At 39.5% G+C, this 15,530-nt stretch overlaps 1 non-coding gene across 1 annotated transcript; it reads right to left on the bottom strand.

Annotated features, from left to right (window-relative positions):
- Nucleotides 1–11,273: 11,273 nt before the first annotated feature.
- Trnar-ccu (transfer RNA arginine (anticodon CCU)) lies at nucleotides 11,274–11,345 on the bottom strand. Its single transcript has one exon. It is a non-coding gene; the product is annotated as a tRNA-Arg (tRNA).
- Between the last annotated feature and the right edge of the window lie 4,185 nt (nucleotides 11,346–15,530).

Here is a 15,530-nt window from a genome sequence, read left to right as displayed (position 1 = left end):
AACATTTTTCTGCTTTTCTCTCATGTCTTCCTATTCTTACATCGACTTTCCAATTGTAATAAGATATCATTAAATACAGAGAGAAATACGATGACAACATGTAAACACACGGCTCTTCTTAAATACAATTTTCATTTACTGCTCAAAATAGCAAAACTTGAACTTGACCCCGACGTGATTTGAACACGCAACCTTCTCATCTGGAGTCAGACGCACTACCGTTGCGCCACAGGGCCGTCTCTTGAAGTACTGCACAGTAATGTACTTTATGTACAAACATCGTCTCCATGCTCTACATCAGCTTCATTTATAACACAACATTTTTCTGCTTTTCTCTCATGTCTTCCTATTCTTACATCGACTTTCCAATTGTAATAAGATATCATTAATTACAGAGAGAAATACTATGACAACATGTAAACACACGCCTCTTCTTAAATACAATTTTCATTCACTGCTCAAAATAGCAAAACTTGAACGTGACCCCGACGTGATTTGAACACGCAACCTTCTGATCTGGAGTCAGACGCGCTACCGTTGCGCCACAGGGCCATCTGATAAGCCAATGCACTATAATGCACTTAAAGTACAATTATCTGCTCCATGCTGTACATTGGTTTTACTTTGCTATACTTTATCCATTTTCTACTCATATCCTAATCTTCTGACTTCCATTTTCAAATTGTAGCTATATATCATTCATTACAGACAGAACTACGATGACAACGCAACACTTCACACTACTCTTTCTACACATACATGTTTTTCATAATTTAAGCTAAACAGCAAAACTTGAACGTGACCCCGACGTGATTTGAACACGCAACCTTCTGATCTGGAGTCAGACGCGCTACCGTTGCGCCACAGGGCCATCTGAAAAGCCAATGCACTATAATGCACTTTAAGTACAATTATCTGCTCCATGCTCTACATCGGTTTTACTTTGCTATACTTTATCCATTTTCTACTCATATCCTAATCTTCTGACTTCCATTTTCAAATTGTAGCTATATATCATTCATTACAGACAGAACTACGATGACAACGGAACACCTCACACTACTCTTTCTACACATAAATGTTTTTCATAATTTAAGCAAAACAGCAAAACTTTGATGTGACCCCGACGTGATTTCAACACGCAACCTTCTGATCTAGAGTCAGACGCGCTACCGTTGCGCCACAGGGCTATCTGATAATCCAATGCACTATAATGCACTTTAAGTACAAACACCTACTCCATGCTCTACATCGGTTTTACTTTGCTATACTTTATCCATTTTCTACTCATATCCTAATCTTCTGACTTCCATTTTCAAATTGTAGCTATATATCATTCATTACAGACAGAACTACGATGACAACGCGACACCACACACTACCCTTTCTACACATACATGTTTTTTCATAATTTAAGCAAAACAGCAAAACTTTGATGTGACCCCGACGTGATTTGAACACGCAACCTTCTGATCTGGAGTCAGACGCGCTACCGTTGCGCCACAGGGCCGTCTCTTGACGTACTGCACAGTAATGTACTTTATGTACAAACATCGTCTCCATGCTCTACATCAGCTTCATTTATAACACAACATTTTTCTGCTTTTCTCTCATGTCTTCCTATTCTTACATCGACTTTCCAATTGTAATAAGATATCATTAAATACAGAGAGAAATACGATGACAACCTGTAAACACACGCCTCTTCTTAAATACAATTTTCATTTACTGCTCAAAATAGCAAAACTTGAACGTGACCCAGACGTGATTTGAACACGCAACCTTCTGATCTGGAGTCAGACGCGCTACCGTTGCGCCACAGGGCCATCTGATAAGCCAATGCACTATAATGCACTTTAAGTACAATTATCTGCTCCATGCTGTACATCGGCTTTACTTTGCTATACTTTATCCATTTTCTACTCATATCCTAATCTTCTGACTTCCATTTTCAAATTGTAGCTATATATCATTCATTACAGACAGAGCTACGATGACAACGCGACACCACACACTACTCTTTCTACACATACATGTTTTTCATAATTTAAGCAAAATAGCAAAACTTGAACGTGACCCCGACGTGATTTGAACACGCAACCTTCTGATCTGGAGTCAGACGCACTACCGTTGTGCCACAGGGCCGTCTCTTGAAGTACTGCACAGTAATGTACTTTATGTACAAACATCGTCTCCATGCTCTACATCAGCTTCATTTATAACACAACATTTTTCTGCTTTTCTCTCATGTCTTCCTATTCTTACATCGACTTTCCAATTGTAATAAGATATCATTAAATACAGAGAGAAATACGATGACAACCTGTAAACACACGCCTCTTCTTAAATACAATTTTCATTTACTGCTCAAAATAGCAAAACTTGAACGTGACCCAGACGTGATTTGAACACGCAACCTTCTGATCTGGAGTCAGACGCGCTACCGTTGCGCCACAGGGCCGTCTCTTGAAGTACTGCACAGTAATGTACTTTATGTACAAACATCGTCTCCATGCACTACATCGGCTTCATTTATAACACAACATTTTTCTGCTTTTCTCTCATGTCTTCCTATTCTTACATCGACTTTCCAATTGTAATAAGATATCATTAAATACAGAGAGAAATACGATGACAACCTGTAAACACACGCCTCTTCTTAAATACAATTTTCATTTAATGCTCAAAACAGCAAAACTTGAACGTGACCCCGACGTGATTTGAACACGCAACCTTCTGATCTGGAGTCAGACGCGCTACCGTTGCGCCACAGGGCCATCTGATAAGCCAATGCACTATAATGCACTTTAAGTACAATTATCTGCTCCATGCTCTACATCGGCTTTACTTTGCTATACTTTATCCATTTTCTACTCATATCCTAATCTTCTGACTTCCATTTTCAAATTGTAGCTATATATCATTCATTACAGACAGAGCTACGATGACAACGCGACACCACACACTACTCTTTCTACACATACATGTTTTTCATAATTTAAGCAAAATAGCAAAACTTGAACGTGACCCCGACGTGATTTGAACACGCAACCTTCTGATCTGGAGTCAGACGCACTACCGTTGTGCCACAGGGCCGTCTCTTGAAGTACTGCACAGTAATGTACTTTATGTACAAACATCGTCTCCATGCTCTACATCAGCTTCATTTATAACACAACATTTTTCTGCTTTTCTCTCATGTCTTCCTATTCTTACATCGACTTTCCAATTGTAATAAGATATCATTAAATACAGAGAGAAATACGATGACAACCTGTGAACACACGCCTCTTCTTAAATACAATTTTCATTTACTGCTCAAAATAGCAAAACTTGAACGTGACCCCGACGTGATTTGAACACGCAACCTTCTGATCTGGAGTCAGACGCGCTACCGTTTCGCCACAGGGCCATCTGATAAGCCAATGCCCTAATATGCACTTTAAGTACAAGTACCTGCTCCATGCTCTACATCGGTTTTACTTTGCTATACTTTATCCATTTTCTACTTATATCCTAATCTTCTGACTTCCATTTTCAAATTGTAGCTATATATCATTCATTACAGACAGAACTACGATGACAACGCGACACCACACACTACTCTTTCTACACATACATGATTTTCATAATTTAAGCAAAACAGCAAAACTTTGATGTGACCCCGACGTGATTTGAACACGCAACCTTCTGATCTGGAGTCAGACGCACTACCGTTGTGCCACAGGGCCGTCTCTTGAAGTACTGCACAGTAATGTACTTTATGTACAAACATCGTCTCCATGCTCTACATCAGCTTCATTTATAACACATTTTTCTGCTTTTCTCTCATGTCTTCCTATTCTTACATCGACTTTCCAATTGTAATAAGATATCATTAAATACAGAGAGAAATACGATGACAACCTGTGAACACACGCCTCTTCTTAAATACAATTTTCATTTACTGCTCAAAATAGCAAAACTTGAACGTGACCCCGACGTGATTTGAACACGCAACCTTCTGATCTGGAGTCAGACGCGCTACCGTTTCGCCACAGGGCCATCTGATAAGCCAATGCCCTAATATGCACTTTAAGTACAAGTACCTGCTCCATGCTCTACATCGGTTTTACTTTGCTATACTTTATCCATTTTCTACTTATATCCTAATCTTCTGACTTCCATTTTCAAATTGTAGCTATATATCATTCATTACAGACAGAACTACGATGACAACGCGACACCACACACTACTCTTTCTACACATACATGATTTTCATAATTTAAGCAAAACAGCAAAACTTTGATGTGACCCCGACGTGATTTGAACACGCAACCTTCTGATCTGGAGTCAGACGCGCTACCGTTGCGCCACAGGGCCGTCTCTTGAACTACTGCACAGTAATGTACTTTATGTACAAACATCGTCTCCATGCTCTACATCAGCTTCATTTATAACACAACATTTTTCTGCTTTTCTCTCATGTCTTCCTATTCTTACATCGACTTTCCAATTGTAATAAGATATCATTAAATACAGAGAGAAATACGATGACAACCTGTAAACACACGGCTCTTCTCAAATACAATTTTCATTTACTGCTCAAAATAGCAAAACTTGAACGTGACCCCGACGTGATTTGAACACGCAACCTTCTCATCTGGAGTCAGACGCACTACCGTTGCGCCACAGGGCCGTCTCTTGAAGTACTGCACAGTAATGTACTTTATGTACAAACATCGTCTCCATGCTCTACATCAGCTTCATTTATAACACAACATTTTTCTGCTTTTCTCTCATGTCTTCCTATTCTTACATCGACTTTCCAATTGTAATAAGATATCATTAAATACAGAGAGAAATACGATGACAACCTGTAAACACACGCCTCTTCTTAAATACAATTTTCATTTACTGCTCAAAATAGCAAAACTTGAACGTGACCCAGACGTGATTTGAACACGCAACCTTCTGATCTAGAGTCAGACGCACCACCGTTGCGCCACAGGGCTATCTGATAATCCAATGCACTATAATGCACTTTAAGTACAAACACCTACTCCATGCTCTACATCGGTTTTACTTTGCTATACTTTATCCATTTTCTACTCATATCCTAATCTTCTGACTTCCATTTTCAAATTGTAGCTATATATCATTCATTACAGACAGAACTACGATGACAACGCGACACCACACACTACCCTTTCTACACATACATGTTTTTTATAATTTAAGCAAAACAGCAAAACTTTCATCTGACCCCGACGTGATTTGAACACGCAACCTTCTGATCTGGAGTCAGACGCGCTACCGTTGCGCCACAGGGCCGTCTCTTGAAGTACTGCACAGTAATGTACTTTATGTACAAACATCGTCTCCATGCTCTACATCAGCTTCATTTATAACACAACATTTTTCTGCTTTTCTCTCATGTCTTCCTATTCTTACATCGACTTTCCAATTGTAATAAGATATCATTAAATACAGAGAGAAATACGATGACAACCTGTAAACACACGCCTCTTCTTAAATACAATTTTCATTTACTGCTCAAAATAGCAAAACTTGAACGTGACCCAGACGTGATTTGAACACGCAACCTTCTGATCTGGAGTCAGACGCGCTACCGTTGCGCCACAGGGCCGTCTCTTGAAGTACTGCACAGTAATGTACTTTATGTACAAACATCGTCTCCATGCACTACATCGGCTTCATTTATAACACAACATTTTTCTGCTTTTCTCTCATGTCTTCCTATTCTTACATCGACTTTCCAATTGTAATAAGATATCATTAAATACAGAGAGAAATACGATGACAACCTGTAAACACACGCCTCTTCTTAAATACAATTTTCATTTAATGCTCAAAACAGCAAAACTTGAACGTGACCCCGACGTGATTTGAACACGCAACCTTCTGATCTGGAGTCAGACGCGCTACCGTTGCGCCACAGGGCCATCTGATAAGCCAATGCACTATAATGCACTTTAAGTACAATTATCTGCTCCATGCTGTACATCGGCTTTACTTTGCTATACTTTATCCATTTTCTACTCATATCCTAATCTTCTGACTTCCATTTTCAAATTGTAGCTATATATCATTCATTACAGACAGAGCTACGATGACAACGCGACACCACACACTACTCTTTCTACACATACATGTTTTTCATAATTTAAGCAAAATAGCAAAACTTGAACGTGACCCCGACGTGATTTGAACACGCAACCTTCTGATCTGGAGTCAGACGCACTACCGTTGCGCCACAGGGCCGTCTCTTGAAGTACTGCACAGTAATGTACTTTATGTACAAACATCGTCTCCATGCTCTACATCAGCTTCATTTATAACACAACATTTTTCTGCTTTTCTCTCATGTCTTCCTATTCTTACATCGACTTTCCAATTGTAATAAGATATCATTAAATACAGAGAGAAATACGATGACAACCTGTGAACACACGCCTCTTCTTAAATACAATTTTCATTTACTGCTCAAAATAGCAAAACTTGAACGTGACCCCGACGTGATTTGAACACGCAACCTTCTGATCTGGAGTCAGACGCGCTACCGTTTCGCCACAGGGCCATCTGATAAGCCAATGCCCTAATATGCACTTTAAGTACAAGTACCTGCTCCATGCTCTACATCGGTTTTACTTTGCTATACTTTATCCATTTTCTACTTATATCCTAATCTTCTGACTTCCATTTTCAAATTGTAGCTATATATCATTCATTACAGACAGAACTACGATGACAACGCGACACCACACACTACTCTTTCTACACATACATGTTTTTCATAATTTAAGCAAAACAGCAAAACTTTGATGTGACCCCGACGTGATTTGAACACGCAACCTTCTGATCTGGAGTCAGACGCGCTACCGTTGCGCCACAGGGCCGTCTCTTGAACTACTGCACAGTAATGTACTTTATGTACAAACATCGTCTCCATGCTCTACATCAGCTTCATTTATAACACAACATTTTTCTGCTTTTCTCTCATGTCTTCCTATTCTTACATCGACTTTCCAATTGTAATAAGACATCATTAAATACAGAGAGAAATACGATGACAACCTGTAAACACACGGCTCTTCTCAAATACAATTTTCATTTACTGCTCAAAATAGCAAAACTTGAACGTGACCCCGACGTGATTTGAACACGCAACCTTCTCATCTGGAGTCAGACGCACTACCGTTGCGCCACAGGGCCGTCTCTTGAAGTACTGCACAGTAATGTACTTTATGTACAAACATCGTCTCCATGCTCTATATCAGCTTCATTTATAACACAACATTTTTCTGCTTTTCTCTCATGTCTTCCTATTCTTACATCGACTTTCCAATTGTAATAAGATATCATTAAATACAGAGAGAAATACGATGACAACCTGTAAACACACGCCTCTTCTTAAATACAATTTTCATTTACTGCTCAAAATAGCAAAACTTGAACGTGACCCCGACGTGATTTGAACACGCAACCTTCTGATCTGGAGTCAGACGCGCTACCGTTTCGCCACAGGGCCATCTGATAATCCAATGCACTATAATGCACTTTAAGTACAATTATCTGCTCCATGCTGTACATCGGCTTTTCTTTGCTATACTTTATCCATCTTCTACTCATATCCTAATCTTCTGACTTCCATTTTTAAATTGTAGCTATATATCATTCATTACAGACAGAACTACGATGACAACGCGACACCACACACTACTCTTTCTACACATACATGTTTTTCATCATTTAAGCAAAACAGCAAAACTTTGATGTGACCCCGACGTGATTTGAACACGCAACCTTCTGATCTGGAGTCAGACGCGCTACCGTTGCGCCAGAGGGCCATCTGATAAGCCAATGCACTATAATGCACTTTAAGTACAATTATCTGCTCCATGCTCTACATCGGCTTTACTTTGCTATACTTTATCCATTTTCTACTCATATCCTAATCTTCTGACTTCCATTTTCAAATTGTAGCTATATATCATTCATTACAGACAGAACTACGATGACAACGCGACACCACACACTACTCTTTCTACACATACATGTTTTTCATCATTTAAGCAAAACAGCAAAACTTTGATGTGACCCCGACATGATTTGAACACGCAACCTTCTGATCTGGAGTCAGACGCGCTACCGTTGCGCCACAGGGCCGTCTCTTGAACTACTGCACAGTAATGTACTTTATGTACAAACATCGTCTCCATGCTCTACATCAGCTTCATTTATAACACAACATTTTTCTGCTTTTCTCTCATGTCTTCCTATTCTTACATCGACTTTCCAATTGTAATAAGATATCATTAAATACAGAGAGAAATACGATGACAACCTGTAAACACACGCCTCTTCTTAAATACAATTTTCATTTACTGCTCAAAATAGCAAAACTTGAACGTGACCCCGACGTGATTTGAACACGCAACCTTCTGATCTGGAGTCAGACGCGCTACCGTTTCGCCACAGGGCCATCTGATAAGCCAATGCACTATAATGCACTTTAAGTACAATTATCTGCTCCATGCTGTACATCGGCTTTTCTTTGCTATACTTTATCCATCTTCTACTCATATCCTAATCTTCTGACTTCCATTTTTAAATTGTAGCTATATATCATTCATTACAGACAGAACTACGATGACAACGCGACACCACACACTACTCTTTCTACACATACATGTTTTTCATCATTTAAGCAAAACAGCAAAACTTTGATGTGACCCCGACGTGATTTGAACACGCAACCTTCTGATCTGGAGTCAGACGCGCTACCGTTGCGCCAGAGGGCCATCTGATAAGCCAATGCACTATAATGCACTTTAAGTACAATTATCTGCTTCATGCTCTACATTGGCTTTACTTTGCTATACTTTATCCATTTTCTACTCATATCCTAATCTTCTGACTTCCATTTTCAAATTGTAGCTATATATCATTCATTACAGACAGAACTACGATGACAACGCGACACCACACACTACTCTTTCTACACATACATGTTTTTCATCATTTAAGCAAAACAGCAAAACTTTGATGTGACCCCGACATGATTTGAACACGCAACCTTCTGATCTGGAGTCAGACGTGCTACCGTTGCGCCACAGGGCCGTCTCTTGAACTACTGCACAGTAATGTACTTTATGTACAAACATCGTCTCCATGCTCTACATCAGCTTCATTTATAACACAACATTTTTCTGCTTTTCTCTCATGTCTTCCTATTCTTACATCGACTTTCCAATTGTAATAAGATATCATTAAATACAGAGAGAAATACGATGACAACCTGTAAACACACGCCTCTTCTTAAATACAATTTTCATTTACTGCTCAAAATAGCAAAACTTGAACGTGACCCCGACGTGATTTGAACACGCAACCTTCTGATCTGGACTCAGACGCGCTACCGTTTCGCCACAGGGCCATCTGATAATCCAATGCACTATAATGCACTTTAAGTACAATTATCTGCTCCATGCTGTACATCGGCTTTTCTTTGCTATACTTTATCCATCTTCTACTCATATCCTAATCTTCTGACTTCCATTTTCAAATTGTAGCTATATATCATTCATTACAGACAGAACTACGATGACAACGCGACACCACACACTACTCTTTCTACACATACATGTTTTTCATCATTTAAGCAAAACAGCAAAACTTTGATGTGACCCCGACGTGATTTGAACACGCAACCTTCTGATCTGGAGTCAGACGCGCTACCGTTGCGCCACAGGGCCATCTGATAAGCCAATGCACTATAATGCACTTTAAGTACAATTATCTGCTCCATGCTCTACATCGGCTTTACTTTGCTATACTTTATCCATTTTCTACTCATATCCTAATCTTCTGACTTCCATTTTCAAATTGTAGCTATATATCATTCATTACAGACAGAACTACGATGACAACGCGACACCACACACTACTCTTTCTACACATACATGTTTTTCATCATTTAAGCAAAACAGTAAAACTTTGATGTGACCCCGACGTGATTTGAACACGCAACCTTCTGATCTGGAGTCAGACGCACTACCGTTGCGCCACAGGGCCGTCTCTTGAAGTACTGCACAGTAATGTACTTTATGTACAAACATCGTCTCCATGCTCTACATCAGCTTCATTTATAACACAACATTTTTCTGCTTTTCTCTCATGTCTTCCTATTCTTACATCGACTTTCCAATTGTAATAAGATATCATTAAATACAGAGAGAAATACGATGACAACCTGTAAACACACGCCTCTTCTTAAATACAATTTTCATTTACTGCTCAAAATAGCAAAACTTGAACGTGACCCCGACGTGATTTGAACACGCAACCTTCTGATCTGGAGTCAGACGCGCTACCGTTGCGCCACAGGGCCATCTGATAAGCCAATGCCCTAATATGCACTTTAAGTACAAGTACCTGCTCCATGCTCTACATCGGTTTTACTTTGCTATACTTTATCCATTTTCTATTTATATCCTAATCTTCTGACTTCCATTTTCAAATTGTAGCTATATATCATTCATTACAGACAGAACTACGATGACAACGCGACACCACACACTACTCTTTCTACACATACATGTTTTTCATAATTTAAGCAAAACAGCAAAACTTGAACGTGACCCCGACGTGATTTGAACACGCAACCTTCTGATCTGGAGTCAGACGCGCTACCGTTGCGCCACATTGCCGTCTCTTGAACTACTGCACAGTAATGTACTTTATGTACAAACATCGTCTCCATGCTCTACATCAGCTTCATTTATAACACAACATTTTTCTGCTTTTCTCTCATGTCTTCCTATTCTTACATCGACTTTCCAATTGTAATAAGATATCATTAAATACAGAGAGAAATACGATGACAACCTGTAAACACACGGCTCTTCTTAAATACAATTTTCATTTACTGCTCAAAATAGCAAAACTTGAACGTGACCCCGACGTGATTTGAACACGCAACCTTTTCATCTGGAGTCAGACGCACTACCGTTGCGCCACAGGGCCGTCTCTTGAAGTACTGCACAGTAATGTACTTTATGTACAAACATCGTCTCCATGCTCTACATCAGCTTCATTTATAACACAACATTTTTCTGCTTTTCTCTCATGTCTTCCTATTCTTACATCGACTTTCCAATTGTAATAAGATATCATTAATTACAGAGAGAAATACTATGACAACCTGTAAACACACGCCTCTTCTTAAATACAATTTTCATTTACTGCTCAAAATAGCAAAACTTGAACGTGACCCCGACGTGATTTGAACACGCAACCTTCTGATCAGGATTCAGACGCGCTACCGTTGCGCCACAGGGCCATCTGATAAGCCAATGCACTATAATGCACTTAAAGTACAATTATCTGCTCCATGCTGTACATCGGTTTTACTTTGCTCTACTTTATCCATTTTCTACTCATATCCTAATCTTCTGACTTCCATTTTCAAATTGTAGCTATATATCATTCATTCCAGACAGAACTACGATGACAACGCAACACTTCACACTACTCTTTCTACACATACATGTTTTTCATAATTTAAGCAAAATAGCAAAACTTGAACGTGACCCCGACGTGATTTGAACACGCAACCTTCTGATCTGGAGTCAGACGCGCTACCGTTGCGCCACAGGGCCATCTGATAAGCCAAAGCACTATAATGCACTTTAAGTACAATTATCTGCTCCATGCTCTACATCGGTTTTACTTTGCTATACTTTATCCATTTTCTACTCATATCCTAATCTTCTGACTTCCATTTTCAAATTGTAGCTATATATCATTCATTACAGACAGAACTACGATGACAACGCAACACCTCACACTACTCTTTCTACACATAAATGTTTTTCATAATTTAAGCAAAACAGCAATACTTTGATGTGACCCCGACGTGATTTCAACACGCAACCTTCTGATCTAGAGTCAGACGCGCTACCGTTGCGCCACAGGGCTATCTGATAATCCAATGCACTATAATGCACTTTAAGTACAAACACCTACTCCATGCTCTACATCGGTTTTACTTTGCTATACTTTATCCATTTTCTACTCATATCCTAATCTTCTGACTTCCATTTTCAAATTGTAGCTATATATCATTCATTACAGACAGAACTACGATGACAACGCGACACCACACACTACCCTTTCTACACATACATGTTTTTTCATAATTTAAGCAAAACAGCAAAACTTTCATCTGACCCCGACGTGATTTGAACACGCAACCTTCTGATCTGGAGTCAGACGCGCTACCGTTGCGCCACAGGGCCGTCTCTTGAAGTACTGCACAGTAATGTACTTTATGTACAAACATCGTCTCCATGCTCTACATCAGCTTCATTTATAACACAACATTTTTCTGCTTTTCTCTCATGTCTTCCTATTCTTACATCGACTTTCCAATTGTAATAAGATATCATTAAATACAGAGAGAAATACGATGACAACCTGTAAACACACGCCTCTTCTTAAATACAATTTTCATTTACTGCTCAAAATAGCAAAACTTGAACGTGACCCAGACGTGATTTGAACACGCAACCTTCTGATCTGGAGTCAGACGCGCTACCGTTGCGCCACAGGGCCGTCTCTTGAAGTACTGCACAGTAATGTACTTTGTGTACAAACATCGTCTCCATGCACTACATCGGCTTCATTTATAACACAACATTTTTCTGCTTTTCTCTCATGTCTTCCTATTCTTACATCGACTTTCCAATTGTAATAAGATATCATTAAATACAGAGAGAAATACGATGACAACCTGTAAACACACGCCTCTTCTTAAATACAATTTTCATTTAATGCTCAAAACAGCAAAACTTGAACGTGACCCCGACGTGATTTGAACACGCAACCTTCTGATCTGGAGTCAGACGCGCTACCGTTGCGCCACAGGGCCATCTGATAAGCCAATGCACTATAATGCACTTTAAGTACAATTATCTGCTCCATGCTGTACATCGGCTTTACTTTGCTATACTTTATCCATTTTCTACTCATATCCTAATCTTCTGACTTCCATTTTCAAATTGTAGCTATATATCATTCATTACAGACAGAGCTACGATGACAACGCGACACCACACACTACTCTTTCTACACATACATGTTTTTCATAATTTAACCAAAATAGCAAAACTTGAACGTGACCCCGACATGATTTGAACACGCAACCTTCTGATCTGGAGTCAGACGCACTACCGTTGCGCCACGGGGCCGTCTCTTGAAGTACTGCACAGTAATGTACTTTATGTACAAACATCGTCTCCATGCTCTACATCAGCTTCATTTATAACACAACATTTTTCTGCTTTTCTCTCATGTCTTCCTATTCTTACATCGACTTTCCAATTGTAATAAGATATCATTAAATACAGAGAGAAATACGATGACAACCTGTGAACACACGCCTCTTCTTAAATACAATTTTCATTTATTGCTCAAAATAGCAAAACTTGAACGTGACCCCGACGTGATTTGAACACGCAACCTTCTGATCTGGAGTCAGACGCGCTACCGTTTCGCCACAGGGCCATCTGATAAGCCAATGCCCTAATATGCACTTTAAGTACAAGTACCTGCTCCATGCTCTACATCGGTTTTACTTTGCTATACTTTATCCATTTTCTACTTATATCCTAATCTTCTGACTTCCATTTTCAAATTGTAGCTATATATCATTCATTACAGACAGAACTACGATGACAACGCGACACCACACACTACTCTTTCTACACATACATGTTTTTCATAATTTAAGCAAAACAGCAAAACTTTGATGTGACCCCGACGTGATTTGAACACGCAACCTTCTGATCTGGAGTCAGACGCGCTACCGTTGCGCCACAGGGCCGTCTCTTGAACTACTGCACAGTAATGTACTTTATGTACAAACATCGTCTCCATGCTCTACATCAGCTTCATTTATAACACAACATTTTTCTGCTTTTCTCTCATGTCTTCCTATTCTTACATCGACTTTCCAATTGTAATAAGATATCATTAAATACAGAGAGAAATACTATGACAACCTGTAAACACACGCCTCTTCTTAAATACAATTTTCATTTACTGCTCAAAATAGCAAAACTTGAACGTGACCCCGACGTGATTTGAACACGCAACCTTCTGATCTGGAGTCAGACGCGCTACCGTTGCGCCACAGGGCCATCTGATAATCCAATGCACTATAATGCACTTTAAGTACAAACACCTACTCCATGCTCTACATCGGTTTTACTTTGCTATACTTTATCCATTTTCTACTCATATCCTAATCTTCTGACTTCCATTTTCAAATTGTAGCTATATATCATTCATTACAGACAGAACTACGATGACAACGCGACACCACACACTACCCTTTCTACACATACATGTTTTTTCATAATTTAAGCAAAACAGCAAAACTTTCATCTGACCCCGACGTGATTTGAACACGCAACCTTCTGATCTGGAGTCAGACGCGCTACCGTTGCGCCACAGGGCCGTCTCTTGAAGTACTGCACAGTAATGTACTTTATGTACAAACATCGTCTCCATGCTCTACATCAGCTTCATTTATAACACAACATTTTTCTGCTTTTCTCTCATGTCTTCCTATTCTTACATCGACTTTCCAATTGTAATAAGATATCATTAAATACAGAGAGAAATACGATGACAACCTGTAAACACACGCCTCTTCTTAAATACAATTTTCATTTACTGCTCAAAATAGCAAAACTTGAACGTGACCCAGACGTGATTTGAACACGCAACCTTCTGATCTGGAGTCAGACGCGCTACCGTTGCGCCACAGGGCCGTCTCTTGAAGTACTGCACAGTAATGTACTTTGTGTACAAACATCGTCTCCATGCACTACATCGGCTTCATTTATAACACAACATTTTTCTGCTTTTCTCTCATGTCTTCCTATTCTTACATCGACTTTCCAATTGTAATAAGATATCATTAAATACAGAGAGAAATACGATGACAACCTGTAAACACACGCCTCTTCTTAAATACAATTTTCATTTAATGCTCAAAACAGCAAAACTTGAACGTGACCCCGACGTGATTTGAACACGCAACCTTCTGATCTGGAGTCAGACGCGCTACCGTTGCGCCACAGGGCCATCTGATAAGCCAATGCACTATAATGCACTTTAAGTACAATTATCTGCTCCATGCTGTACATCGGCTTTACTTTGCTATACTTTATCCATTTTCTACTCATATCCTAATCTTCTGACTTCCATTTTCAAATTGTAGCTATATATCATTCATTACAGACAGAGCTACGATGACAACGCGACACCACACACTACTCTTTCTACACATACATGTTTTTCATAATTTAACCAAAATAGCAAAACTTGAACGTGACCCCGACATGATTTGAACACGCAACCTTCTGATCTGGAGTCAGACGCACTACCGTTGCGCCACGGGGCCGTCTCTTGAAGTACTGCACAGTAATGTACTTTATGTACAAACATCGTCTCCATG

This window comes from Haliotis asinina, chromosome 2 (assembly GCF_037392515.1).
Source record: "Haliotis asinina isolate JCU_RB_2024 chromosome 2, JCU_Hal_asi_v2, whole genome shotgun sequence".
NCBI lineage: Eukaryota > Metazoa > Mollusca > Gastropoda > Lepetellida > Haliotidae > Haliotis > Haliotis asinina.
Note: the sequence above shows the minus strand (reverse complement) of the source record. Positions and strands in the feature narration are given on the sequence as shown.